Source organism: Triturus cristatus, chromosome 12, assembly GCF_964204655.1.
Source record: "Triturus cristatus chromosome 12, aTriCri1.1, whole genome shotgun sequence".
NCBI lineage: Eukaryota > Metazoa > Chordata > Amphibia > Caudata > Salamandridae > Triturus > Triturus cristatus.
Window position 1 is genome coordinate 781,122,087 of NC_140595.1, and position 15,215 is coordinate 781,137,301.

Consider the following 15,215-nt stretch of genomic DNA (forward strand, 5'->3'; position numbering starts at 1 on the left):
CGTGAGACAGGAGGGGCATGCAGTCTCGGAATGCACAGCAAATGTAAGGAGATAAGAACAGGACCAAGTGTGTCAATTGCTCTTCAAGAAAGAAGAAAGTAGTTCCTGATACGCAGGCTAAAATGGTGACAAGTGTATTGATGCAGTACTCAGTCCCTGCTCTTGGAGACGACTAAACACAGCAAGTAGTAAGACAAATGCATGTCATGGACAAATGAGGGGAATAATAGGACAGCAACAATGGAACCAGTGAATGGGATGCCCATGGGTGGGTCTAATCCCACTAAGTAGATGCAGCATGTCTCGAAGAGACAGCGCAAGCAATGTCTAGCCGAGACCTCAAAATATGAGAGAGAAGGTCAAAGACTCCCATTGACTACCTTTGTTATGTTTTGGGTGGTGCAGGATGTACAGAAGACAAGGACACAGGTAAGTTTCTAAACTAGTCTTTTTAACTTGCTTTCTATTTACCACTTGTTCCTTCACTTCAGGGAAGCTTGTATCTGCCCATGTTGCCCCTGCATAAAGAATGTTCCTCCCATCACCAGGGGCGTTACCCCCATCCCCCGCGGTGCGGGGGGGCCTCCCAGCTGCAGGGGGCCCCCTCAGCACAGCGCTCAGGTCTGAGCGCTCCTGATAAAATCCGGAGCAGGGGCCCCTCTGTGTACATTGCAGGGGGACCCCTTAAACTTTCGTTACGCCACTGCCCATCACTCCCTGTCCCTGAGCGGGACAAGGTGTCCAGTGGCCTGATTGTGGACCTGGGAGGTCTTAATGTCCTTCGGTGACTCCTCCCCACTTCCTACAGACAACCAACACATTCCCGAAATGGCCAGCTTTGTATTTAGATAATGACTTCCTGATATGGGGACTCTGGTATTTTCTTCAGCCGATGGCTTTGCTGGAATTGGAAAAATTTACAAATTCATAAATTGGGGGTCAAGGTCACAGCAAAGGAGATGGAGTCAGCATTGGCAAAGTAATGAAAAGTGGAATTTGACAGTCAACTATTAGAAAAAAGTCTGCTGCAGAGAAATTGTCAACAAGGGCAAATGTGAGAGTACATCTGTGTTAGATTCCTTAATTGGACACAAAGAGGCTGCATTTTAAAATATTTAACTGGGTTAAGACACCTGCTGCAGAGATCATTGTGTGCCCTGTAATTTTCGGGGGATAATATATATAATGACGGTAAGGTACCTCTGGTAGTTAATGTAGTTCTTGCACAGCTCTGTAGTTTGTCCTGTCACAGTTTCTGTACTCATACAGTAGCACAGAGGGTTAATGTGCCTGCTACAAAACACCCAGTGTAACATACAGATCAAAGATTTGTATTTTATGTAGATACCTCAGTCGGTTAATGCTTTGGACACAGATACTTTTGTTACTTCCAGTTTATAAGCTGCAATTGCACAGTGAGCTATGAAGCGGCATCAAGGAGCTGCATGCAAACTGCAAGTCATGGGTTTAGATCCTCATTTTTCCTGTTGGTTTTTTAAGATTGCATTGCAAAGAAGTGTTCCTCTGGATAGCAATAAAGTCTCTTTAGTATAAAAAACTCCAATCACTGTGTTACATTTTAGATCCTGTCTTTGTGTTTCCCACGACTATGTACTCTTAACATATAGTGTCTATAAGCATAGAAGATATGTGAATCCTACACATGGGAACCCTCATTTTCCCACGTAACGTTTCCTGTACATTGAATTACACACTAGTATGAGTTATTGTTTTTCTATATGTGTTTAAAAGTAGTCTGGAGCACTACATGGGGACGAGTAGCAGTAAAAAAGAAATAAGTAAGAAATAAATTAGTATGTGCCATTTAAATCTTTAAGATCAGAAGTGTTTTTTGAGTTTAAAATGTTGTCACAGATATTTTCACCTAACTATAACGTCACTTTAACCTTTGTTTCTATACCCCAAAAGTCCACAAGGATGCATAAACACCACCAGGACACCCAATTATATCGGCCAAAGGTAGTTTAATGGAAAACATATCTAAACATATAGATTTTTTTCAATATATAAGAAAATGTGTTCTCATTTTAGCTTTCTAGAGAACTAACCATTGTTTCTATAGCAAAACAAAACCCCTCATTTTATTCATTTCCTGCAGTGTCCTTGTTGTGGGGAAGTAGAGAAGAAATGTTGAAGCAATCCTCTTGAATGTTGAGGTACTGGCTTATTGTAGATTGCATGTAGAGCCCAACGACAAGCGTCCTTCCAGCTCTGTGCCCTTGCAGCAACAGCCTAGAAAAACGGCAACCTATACCAGCAAGAGGACAGAACATGGAACTACATTTGTAAGATGCGCATACAAAGAAATACACCTTACATCATACAGAATGCCGAACATAGATTGCCATTGAACACATAAAGGAACAGAATGTAGAATACAACACATCTCTCCCTTTTTATATATTAAAAATAAAAATTAAAAAATATATATATATTTATATAACTATTCAGATAAATCATTCGAATAGGCAGGTTTTTTAGACACTCTACCACTTCTTGTGATACAACTTTCCTTAGCAAGCTCTGGTTCACAAAAGCTGTTAGCTGCCTCAGTTACATCCTGCGAGCAGCCAACTAAATTGTCTTGCACCCTCACAAGGGTTTTGTCCTTTGTGATCATAGAACGAGAAGAAAAACTTCCCAACAACGATTCACTTACAGCTGGTAAAAACAGCCCCTGATGACAAGGCAGCTTATTTCTTATAATAGAACTTTGAAATTCTGTGAGTAGAACTATATTTCTACTGCACCACTAACGCCCCTGCTCCAACATGACTGAAGAATGAACGACGTTTCAAACTCTATAGGGACCAGTAAAGTGAAAATTCATTTTAGATTTCTTGTTTCTCATAACTTCCAACATGACCCATACTCCTACACAGATTTCTTGTTCGCACACACGTTTCTTGGAGTCTTGAAATACCTTCATTACACCTTGGATAGCCTCAACTTTATGTTGCATTTCCTTTAAATTCACAAACCCTTCATGATGTTTGTCCTGCAACCAATTTGGACATAGTCCTGTGCAGGAAATTCTGCTTCTCAAAAGTGTGACAGGGGAAACTCCTGTAGTGCTGTGAGGTGTGTTATGATACACCCACACATTGTCCTGAATACACTTTTCTACATTCAATCCACTCATCACAGCTTTTTGGATATCCTCCTTGAGGAAACGGTTAGCCCTCTCAGCAGCACCTTTGGCTTCAGGAGAATATAATGTTTTATGCCTTTATCTTTTTAAAATATTTTCATACTTCCAGAATTCATCTGAACACCATTATCAGTAAGTATTTCATCTGGATAACCTTCTAAAGATCTTCTCCAAAAATTGAATAATAATTTGAGTGGATACTTCACCTACAAATTTGTAGTAAATCCGTTTGGAATAATAACCTGTGAACATGAGTAAATACCTGGATTTGTCTAGTAATGCAGACATGGGTCCCGCAATATCTAATACCAACTTACCCCACGGCTCATAAGGTAACAGTGTGGCATTTAAAGGAGTATTCTTAAGTTTCCAGTGTTTATTGGATAAAATGCATTCCTGACGCCGATTTACAAAGTCATCAACTTCTTTGTCCATATATGGTCACTAAAAACAAGCTCTTCATATTTTCTTTGTGGCTCCTAAATGTCCTCTATGAGCTAGAATAATAATTCTGGTCCTCAACATTTTTGGAACCACAACTTTACCAGCCCTCAACAATATGTCATTCTCAAATGTGAGTTGATCTGGTATTTGACAGAAAAAAAATAACTCACCTTTACAATGCTTAATACGAGGCCAACTTTGATGTACAAAACACAAAACCTGCTCCTTCATAGAATCCTCCTTATATCCACAAAACCATTCCTCTTCAGAAACTAGTCCTTGATATTCGTCCAGAATGTCTATACCTGCACCAATACATTGATTCTCAAAAATGTCCCCATTAACCACTCTCGTTTGTGCAGGCATGTGCAAGTGCGAAAGACAGTCAGCTCTGGCATTTGTACTGCCTGGAATGTACACCATATTGAAACTGTACAACGTGCCCTTGTCCCCCAACAGCTAGGTACATGAGTGGTTTAGGATCGGTACACAAAGTGAAATGAGTGCCCCACACATACACTTTGAATTTGTCTATAGCCTCTTTCAATAGTAGTGTACCTTTTTTCCGTATCTGACAGCACTCTAGATGCAAAAGCCACAGTACTTTATACATTATCAATGCATTGACAGAGAATGGTACATAGGCCGACTGCACTAGCATCCACAGGGATGAGACACTTATGTCCACTGACATATGTTTTTAATGCAGGCACTTTGGGTAACATGTCTTTGATATCAACAAACACTCTTTCCTGCTCCGGCCCCAGGCAAATTTCTCCTTTTTTCTTAACATTTTCTTTAATAGTTTCATGAGAGTGGCATACCCTAACACAAAACTAGGATAATAGTCACTGAGACCTATGAAGGACTTATTACCAGGAGCCGGTAATTCTTTTAACGCGTTGACAAGATCTTCTTTGGATTTCACACCCTCAGAAGTAATGCAGTGCTCTAAATATTCGACTTTATTGGTTCATTCACTTGAGATTTATTCAGTTGAAAAGTACAATCATAAAACCATTCTAAACAAAATGGTCTACACATAATTCAGCAAATTGTCAATACCTTAAAACACGAAAAACATGGTATAAAGTTTAAAAATATTTTTAAAGTAGGTCAATATAATATATCAATTATTCAATACCATAAATATATAATACTTCAGATAATTTACACATGAATCCCTAATAGTAATTTCTTTCAGAAGACTGTGAAAATTACTATTTAGGTATACAAATATTAATGTAAAAATAAGTTTTGATCCTATCCAAAAAGTTTTAAAAAGGTAATAACATTTCTAGGAGACACCAATCAATATATATCCTGTATTCCTTCATAAACTAAAGCCTTGAGATGTGAATTAATCTTTCTTCTTTTGATCGCCAGTTGTGTGCATACAACCACTCCTTTACATACTTTCTAATTTTCTGATTACCGATAAAATCAAAAGCGGGTTTATAAGAATACAATTTCCCATTTTTAAATAAAGGTCGTAAAATGCTCTCCTTAATGTCTCTATAAAAATTACAAAAAAGGATAAAATGTCGAGTTGACTGATGTGATTTTCCGTCACAATGGCAACTTGGGTGATTTCGGTTTCATTTGTCCATAATAGGGAAAGTTATCAAAAAGTGCTGAGTACCGATTCTCAGCCTTGTAAGGTAAAATCTATGTTTTAAATTTGATACCCGGAGTAAATATTGCTGTATGCCTTTCGCAATTGGCCCTTCACAATATGGCTTGATCGTCTACTTTGAGATTGCGTCAGTTCCTCTTACCAGTTCTCTTGCTTCCATAAGCCCGGTTTTCAAATCTTTTTTGCTATGACAAAGAATTTGCATGGGGTCATTAAAATCGACGTTCTCAACGCACTCGTTTAAGAGTTTATTGATATAGGACAACCATGGGATTTATTTACTATGCTCAAGGGCGAGGCACTCCATTATAATTTCCTGGGTAAATTTGGTTCCATCTTTACTTTAGATCCCATACCAAACATTGAGAGCTGCCACACGGATATAGTCATCAATATAGGGAGCTGCTAATTCCTTATGTACAATGTATGAAGGGGTTAAATTAGGGACTGCTAATAATCTTCTTAAAAAAATATTTTCTTGGGTGTGGATTGCAACATTGTTAGTCGTTTCCCATAACGCAGCACCGCAACAGGATCCTGTAAGGCACTTGCTCCTATCAAGCTTCAGAATTTCCCTGATTGGCTTATTTCCCATTTTGTTTGAAAATCTGAAAATGCTCTCTGGTGATTGTAAAAAAATTGATTTGCATGATTCAATGTGTGCTCCTCAATGTCCCTTAGATGTGAAGAATATGCTCAGATATGAAAATGTAGATTCTCCAAGTTTGGTGTAGAGAGAATCTGGATTTCATTAAGGACACAGAGGCTAGCATTATGCATTAACTTTTATTGCCAGCTCCTTGCAGCACTTTAAACAAAAAATTCCAGAACTTAGAATGTCCATAACTAATATCAACTCTGTCACAGCAGCCATCTTCCTCTTTTAAGCTGCTCTGGACCCATAACCCGTGAACTTTGACTTTTCCAAACGATTAACAAAAACCTCTCGCCTTTTCTTACTGGTTATCTGTAACAAACAATAAAAATGATATTCACTTGTTCTACAACCCTACTAATGTATAAACACATTAACAAAAGCTTATAAATCCCCTCCCCCTCCAAACTCTTACCCGGGAGGGTGGGAGGGATAATGCTAGCCTCCGTGTCCTTAATGAAATCCAGATTCTCTCTTCACCAAACTTGGAGAATCTGCATTCCATGACAAGTCCGGAGGCTAGCATTATACATGTTCAAAGCTGTGCTACAACCACAGCCGAAACATGACCCAAAGGTTTCAAATAAAAACGTGCAAAAACATCAGCATTAGACCAATTTGCTGCATGCAAAATCTCCTCCAAACATCCTCCTGACACGAAGGCTTTACTTGCCATAGCACCCCTTACCGAGTAAGCCCCCAAATCATTAGGATTCACACCTTCTTCCAGCATACAACCCCTCACCCATCTTGTAATGCTCGCTGAAGTCACCGGTCTAAATGGTTTCATATACGAAATTAATAACTGATCGTCCCATGTCTTCTGAACTCGCTCAATCTGCTCTCATACCCCTTTAAACAATTAACAACACCCAACTTAGGGTGCTCTTCAAATTTTGGATAAAATATTGATGAAGACATGCATTTTGTCCTTCTGTAAATCCTAAATAACACTCCATCTGGATTATGACATCTGTTACAAATGTCCAAAGCTCGGACATCCGAACCTTTCCTAAAAGAAATAAGACACAGCAAAGTTGGCAACTTACCTGATAACGGTTTCAGATTCAAATATCTATTCATAGGCCACCCTTCAAATAAAATTAGAAGTTTATTAATATCCCATAGACAATTGTATCTAGGTCTCGGCAGTCTCCGTAACTTTACTCCCTTCATGACCCTACAGATTAACGGTTCTCTACCAATAGAACAACCTCCTACTAACCTATGTCCCGCTGCAATTGCAGACCTATAACAATTTATAGTTCTATAACTTAAACCCTTCTAAACACCTTGATAACAAATTTGACACCTCTATGGCAGATGCCTCCACGGGATCCAAACCCAATTCCAAGCACCAACAAACCCATTTCTTCCATGCTCCAACATACCTTTTTCTGGTCCCTGGAGCCCAAGACTCTCTGAGCAACTCCTGAGCCTGTTCCGAAAGACCTCTGAACTGCTCACCTCTCCTAAAATCTTCCAGACAAGAAGGCTCAATGTCCCTACCAAAACTAAAGGATGAAGAACCTCTTCTGCCCCTAGAAGTACGTCCTCTGTATCCGGAATCAATAATTACTCCTCTATTGCCATTTCCAACAAACCTGGAAATCACGCCTGACCTGCCCAAAAAGGTCACAATTACCAACTGACAACTCTGTCTCCTCACCATTAACAAAACTCGCGGAATCATTGCAAATGGGGGAAAGGCATACCCCCGAACTCTGTTCCAATCCTGCTGAAACGCATCTCCCTCCTCCGCCAACGGATCCGGTCTCCAACTGTAATAACATTCCAATTGATACGTCAGCCTTAACGCAAATAAATCCACCTCCAATGGATCCCATGTGTAACATATCCTTTTGAAATAGAGAACATTCAGCTTCCAACTGCTGTAATCCCTGATATACCTCGAATTCCAATCTGCCACAACATTGTTCTGACCTGGAAAATACTCCGCCGTCAAACCTATTTTCTGTTCCAAACAAAAAATCCAAATTCTTTTTGCCAAAAGAGTCAGATTCTTTGACCTGCTTCCACCCAACTTGTTTATATAACGGACTGCCGAAACATTGTCCATCTTCAACAACACATTGAAATTCTTTAACTTTTTCCCAAAGCTTTTTAAAGCATAGAGTCCTGCTCTCATCTCCAAACCATTTATATCCTCTGATTTCTCTTCCAAAGTCCACTTTCCTCCTGTCTCCTGATCCTCTAGACATGCTCTCCAACCAAAAAGTTGCGCGTCTGTTTCCAATACAAAATCTAGACAAATTCCCCAAATCGCTCTTCCAGTCCAGGCCTCTAGATTGTCTAACCACCAAACCAACTCTTCCCGAGCCTCCACAGACAGAACTACCTGATCTCCATACCACAGTCCTTTCTTCACTGTCTCTGCTTTCAATCTCTGCAAAGCTCTGTAATAAAGCGGCCCTGGAAAAAACGCTTGAATTGATGGAGAAAATAAACCTATCACTCTCACCAAACTCCTTAGAGCCACTCTCTCCTTCTTTAAAACTCCTTTCACCTTCTACTTTATCTTCTTCACCTTCTTCTCTGGTAAACTCAAAGTCTTCTCTATAGTGTTTACCAGCAAACCCAAAAACTCCAAACACTGATTCAGCTCCAAAACAGATTTTTCCTTGTTTATCAAGAAACCTAATCCTTCCAAGAGATTCATTAGTACTAATAAATGCTTCCTCAAATCCTCTTGACTTTGCGACATTATTAAAAAATCGTCCAAATACATAATCATACGTATACCCCTCTCTCTCTCAAAAACTTGGCTACAGGTCTCAACACTTTTGTACAGCACCATGGTGCCGATGCCAGACCAAATGGGAGAGAACAAAACTGATAAAGCTCCCCCATCAACCTGAAGTGTAAATATTTTCGACTCTGCTTCGCAATAAGAACAGTGAAATACGCATCTTTTAGATCTAACTTCACCAAACAGTTGTTCTCTTGAAGAATATCTCTTAACAGATGGATTCCCTCCATCTTGAAATGCCTGTACACAACAAACTGATTTAACCCTCTTAATACAGGTCTCCAACCCTTCTCTTTCTTTTCTACCAAAAATATTGTGCTAACAAAACCACGATCCTCCTCTAAAACTTTCTGAATTGCTCCTTTTCTTAACGTTTCCTTTACTTCCTCTGCTACTATTACCTGTAAATCCTTCTGAAAGACCAACTGATTTGGTTATTTCAACTGAACTGGTTCTTCTATGAATTCTATTACATAACCTCTTATAGTTTGAGTAACACAACTGTCCTTTGTTATTTCCTCCCAGTTCTTCAGAAACCATTTCAATCTTCCTCCTACCTCGCAAGGGATAGAACCAAAAAAGTTCCTCGTACTCACCCTGAACTCCTTGATTGAACTGCGCTCGTCCTCTTGCTTGACGCACTCTCCCTGTTTTTCCTCTCTGAGGATAAAATCCAGTCGATGATTGAAAACCTCTGAACGCAGCACGTCCCTGCGACTGGTACTGAGCCCTGCTTTATGACCGGCCAGGGAAACGGGCTCATGCCCCAGCCCGGTCAAAAACTCCTCTACCAAAGACCTTCCTTAACGAATATTGAGCCTTATCTAGGCTTGTGAAGGTTGAAACATATTTACCAACCCCTTTCACCAATCCTTCTCCGAAAAGATAACCCTTAGGGTCTTCAGAAAGTTCTTTTTTTGCAAAGTCCCCCAATTTAGGACTTATTCTCATAAGTATTGCTTTCCTTCTTTCTGCTGATAATGTAGCATTGGCATTACCAAGAAAACAAATTGCTCTTTGGGCCCAACCCCTTAAGAGCTCATTATCTATTTGAACCTCCTTCATCTCGGCTTCTTCTGCCATATCCAAAATATGAGCCAATGGCCCCAACACATCTAGCAACCAATCCTGGCACTGTTTAAGGGTAAACAACGTTTACCGCAAAACTTTGTCCCCGCAGGGAATCACAACGCAGTCGTTACAACGACCGCGTTGTGATTCCGCATACCATTACTCCGCAAGTCGGAACAATGACTTGCGGATGGGGGGGGGGGGGGGGGGGGGGAGGGAGGTGTTGGATTTAAAATCCAACACCTTCCCTAGTGTCCGCACAGACTGGAGTTGGAATAGTAAATTATACTATTCCAATATCCAGTGCCCCCCTCCGCAAGTCGTTGTTCCGACTTGCGGAGTAATGGTATGCGGAATCACAACGCGGTCATTGTAACGACCACGTTGTGATTCCCTGCAGGGTAAAAGACTGCGGGATGAGGAGATAGATTCCTGTTTAAGTGCTCTTTCTAACCCCTTTCTAGGATCACGCCCCATCTTAACAAGCATTTGCAAAGCAATAGGTCCCGCATTTACGTAAGTTAGAGCTATTGGGATTGTAAATGACAATGCCTTTTTTTATGATTTGGTTTTTAAAAACATAAATAAAAGGCATTGCCATTTACAATGGCAATAGCTTAAACTTGCGTAAATGTGAGACCTATTGCATTGCAAATGATTGTTTTCAATGGGTGTCTGGCATAGCTTCTTGTTGGGGTGATTGGGGGGTTAAAGGGGGATATTGTGCAAACAGCACGTCCTTGCCAATGGCACACATTATTACCACCTAGAGGTGTGCACAATGCACCCCGCTCCCAAAAACAGTACTGCATTTTTAGGTGTGCCCTTTGGTTTCTTGGCCCTCGCGGGCCCCAGACCCTGTTTCGGTTGAAAGAGTGGGCACAGTATGGTGGGCTTATATTTGAAGTAAAGAGGATGTGGCATGCTTTGCATTAAGAGGGCTCGCGGCAGAGTTTACTGTCACAATAAACAGGTTGGTCTTTAGTTGTTTATGCAGTATAAGCATGTTAGATGTGTTGCTAATGTGGCTCAGGAAAATGTGATTGTGTAACAATGTTAGTGTGTGTTTTTGATTGGATAGCCTCGTGACCATAGTGGTTTGTTCTGCAATTGATTCATAGACATAATTTTTTTTAAGTGCTACTCAACCCAGGAGCAGATTAGCGCTGTTCTGTAAAACACAGTAAAATCAAAACATACTAGAAAACAAAGAAACATTGCTACATGTTTTTACTTTGTGTTGAAATGTGCATAAGATGCATGAACATTTAACTGTAATTGATACTTATTCTCACAGACTATTCATCATTACCCTTTCCCAAGGCATCTGGAAAATGTTCAACAGTTTAATTTAATCTGCGCAGGTGATGCAGTTATATCCAAGAGAACGTGTCGAAGGTTTCTCTGCAAGGCTTGGAAAAGCTATGCCACGCTGCCCTGTTAATGCTTTTCAGCTATCCTTCTATTTCAGTGAACTCCATCAACTAAGTAAGTTCTCCATAGGTTAATCTTGTCATTTGTCAGCAGAGCCAGGCCTTACTGACAAGGAATGCACCACATCCTATGCGTCTCTCTGACTGGAGTGAGGGTTGTGACTACCCCCTTCTCCCGGGCTGTGAGGTGGTTGGTAATAATTCTAGATCAGGCCTGGTGGGTAGAATGCCTCTTGGCTCTCTCCAGTAAAGGCCCGTTTATCTTATCCCAACTCGTGTGATAGGTGTGGGCGTAGTGTGTATTGTGCCTGTGAGTGCTTAACTGGGTAGAATTAATGGAGGGCAAACATTGGGGAGAATGTGTGACTGTGCAAAACGGCGAACTCCCCAGAAAGTGTTTGTCCATGGTGGACATGACCAGGGTGGATATGACCACCTGCATGTTCCTGTGCTCAGGAGCTTCTACCAGAACCAAGAACTCCTTCCTGTTGGGTTGGTGAAGGTTGTTGTCCCGTTATTTGCTTACAAAAGGATCCACTGCCTCTCCACGCCCTCTTTTTGCCCTCTTTCTGTCAGTTACGTAGCAATGGTGGCCTTCTGCTTGGCTTGGTCTGAATCTAAAATGTAAGCACACCTTGATAATTCCCAAGTGATCTGATCAGTGACTACCTGCACTAGGAGCCCCTGGGTAGTCTGAACAAAGTGGGAAGTTTTCCCTGATAGGGAGAAAATTTCAAATTTTGAACACAGCAGAATTTTCGGTGACCTACGCTTCGTGCCTGTACCTCCATGCTTAAATAAAGGCCATTCAGGCTAATAACTTGTACACAGCCTGAACTTCGAGGAGCCCCTTGTTTGCAAGATGTTGTGCTTCCTCGGGCTAAAGCCAATCCAGGAATCTTAGAACACTTTGCCAATATAAACATAGTGTTGGGGAGGGAAGCTGGTTTGTCTTACAAGAGGATAAGCTGACCCTAGACCAACCCAGGAGCAAGCCCACGGCGATTGCTGCTTGTTACTGTTTTGAAGGTGGGAGGGGAACTACGGCGATCGCTGCTCGATGCTGTTCGGGAGGTGGGAGAGGTCAAAGAAGAAGACGCTTCAGGACGTCGCGCGCAGCCCGGTAGCTAGCAAAGATGTGATCGTGCGTGTGCACATCTGCTGTCCGGGCGCAAGCTGAAGACACGCCGTGAGCGTGCACATAGGCTGTCCAGGCGCAAGCTCTGGATCGCCAGAGAAGACACGCTGTGAGCATGCACATCGGCTGTCCGGCGGGCACAAGTTTTGTCTCCCTTCGCGCACCAAACCGACAAGAATAGAATCTTGCCAAGGTGATGCAGCGCATGTGCTGCTTTCGCTAGGCGAGACCTAAAAAGGAAGCGAATCAAATCCGGATCTAAATCCGGTGTCATGCATGCCTTCCTGTCCACCACAGGACGAGAGCACTCAGCCTTCATTACAGCTCTTGCTTTCTTATCCAACGGTCTCCTTATCCAGAGTTTAAAAAAAAAAATTGCCACCTGAGGCAACGGCCACCAATCTGCTTTTCTAGGGTGGTGAATCATCTCCGGACTGAACATATTCTCTCCCTAGGAGGCCTCCTTCAAAGACCGCCTAGAAAACAACACACACACAAGCAAAGTTATCTTCAACATCGTGAAGGAACTCTCCAACCCCAGCTCCAACACCAACGACATCCCGCCCAGGTCCAAGGCGGACCCCAAGGACCTCAAGAACTTCCGACCCATCTCCCTGCTCCCGTTCCCAGCGAAGGTCATTGAGAAGGCCGTCAACAAACAACTGATCAGCTTCCTTGAGGAGAACAACATCCTGGACCCGTCCCAGTCTAGGTTCCGCAGCAACCACAGCACCGAAACTGCCCTCATCGCCGCCACCGATGACATCAGGACCCTGCTAGACAACGGAGAAACAGCGGCCCTCATCCTCCTGGACCTGTCAGCCGCCTTCGACGCGGTCTGCCACTGCACACTACGAACACGACTCCATGACGCCGGGATCAAAGAGAAGGCCCTGGACTGGACCACCTCCTTCCTCTCCGGCAGAACACAGAGCGTCTGCCTCCCCCCCATCCACTCCGAAGCCACCGAGATCATATGCGACATACCCCAGGGCTCATCCCTCAGCCCAACGCTGTTCAACATCTACATGGCACCGCTCGCCCACGTTGCCCGACTGCACAACCTCAACATCTTCTCTTACGCCGATGACACCCAGCTGATCCTCTCCCTCACCAAGGACCCCCACCCCGCCAAAACCAACCTCCACGAAGGAATGAAGGTCGTCGCCGACTGGATGAGAAACAGCCAACTGAAGCTGTACTCGGACAAGACGGAGGTCCTCATCCTCGGATCCACCCCCTCGGCATGGGACGACTCCTGGTGGCCGATCGCACTAGGAACAGCGTCAACACCCACCGACAATGCACGCAATCTAGTGGTCATCCTCGAATCCACCCTCTCCATGACGAAGCAGGTCAACGCCGTCTCTTCCTCCTGCTTCAACACCCTCCGCATGCTCCGCAGGATCTACAAGTGGATCCCCACCGTAACGAGAAGGACGGTCACCCAGGCCCTCTTCAGCAGCAGACTGGACTACGGAAACACCCTCTACGCAGGAGCCTTGGCCAAACTCCTGAAACGGCTCCAACGCATCCAGAATGCCTCCGCACGCCTGATCCTCGACATCCCTCGCCGCAGCCACATCACACCCCACCTGAGAGACCTACACTGGCTCCCCGTCAACAAGAGGATAACCTTCAAGCTTCTCACCCACGCACAAAAAGCCTTCCACAACATCGGACCAATGCACCTCAACAGCCGACTCAGCTTTACACCCCCACCCGCCAGCTCCACTCCGCCGACCATGCCCTCGCCACTGTCCCCCGCATCCGAAGAGTGACCGCTGGCAGCAGATCATTCTCCCACCTCGCCGCCAAGACATGGAACACCCTCCCCATCCGCCTACGGCAGACCCAAGACCAACTGACCTTCCGAAAAATCCTCAAGACCTGGCTTTTCGAACAGTAGCAGCACCCCCCACCCCTTAGCGCCTTGAGACCCTCACGGGTAAGTAGTGCGCTTTACAAATGCTTTGATTGATCCCTGAGGATCTTTCACAATCCCTTTCTCTTTTCTCTCCTTTCTACCTTATTCATGTCCAAATCCCAACATCGTCTATGTAATCATAAAGAACACATTCATCTGTTTCCTCCTCCAACTCCTCATCTAGGAGATCCACTTTATGTTTCTCTCCAACTTTTGTGCCGCTTCGGACACCTTCCTCATTTGTGGTGCAAGGCTCACCTTGATTTTTTCTCATAAACCTTATCCCTACTTCAATATTTTTTTCCTTTCTTGCTCTTTTCCCATAACCTCTTACATCACCCTGTCCCCTTCCTCCATTTATTAATATTCCTCTTCATTGCATTCCACTGCCCTTCTTTTCTTTTTTAGAACACTTTCTAAAACTTCCTTCACTAAAGTTTTCATTTCCTCTTGAACTATCTTCCTTATATTTGCATGAGCTGTACCTGAACTCTGTGCACCTTCACCATCTCCAAACTATTCTTATTATATTTTCTCTCCTTTAAATTTAAACTATTCTTTCCTATTCACCTAACTACTATAAAACCTCTCCTTCCAATACTAAAAGTAATCTAAAAGTGAATTATTATACTTTTAAAATATATCTGTTTTAAAGAAATGACTTTGTTTCCGCTTTGTTTCACAAATTTCCTCACCCGACTGTCAAAAACAGCTGATGACAGTTACGGCCGGAAACTCTGGTGAAAGTAAGTGCGCATTTGTTAACAAAAATGGCCCCCATGCGTTGCCACACAGGAAGCGTGACGACGCGAACTACGGAAGAGTAAATCAATCTCTGTGCTTCCTACGCGCACAGAGAAACTACGCGCACAGAGAGACTCATCCCTCACGAGACGGGGATTCCAACGACACCGCGAGCCAGGATAAAAAATTAACTAGCATTCGCGCCAAGAATTTTCAATTCTATTA

The 15,215-nt window shown here is 43.0% G+C and overlaps 1 protein-coding gene across 1 annotated transcript in view; it reads left to right on the forward strand.

The window, feature by feature from the left end:
• The window catches only part of LOC146782818 (alpha-2,8-sialyltransferase 8E-like), a 134,222-nt gene that overhangs the window by 2,410 nt on the left and 116,597 nt on the right, over nucleotides 1-15,215 (forward strand). The window lies entirely within an intron of this gene.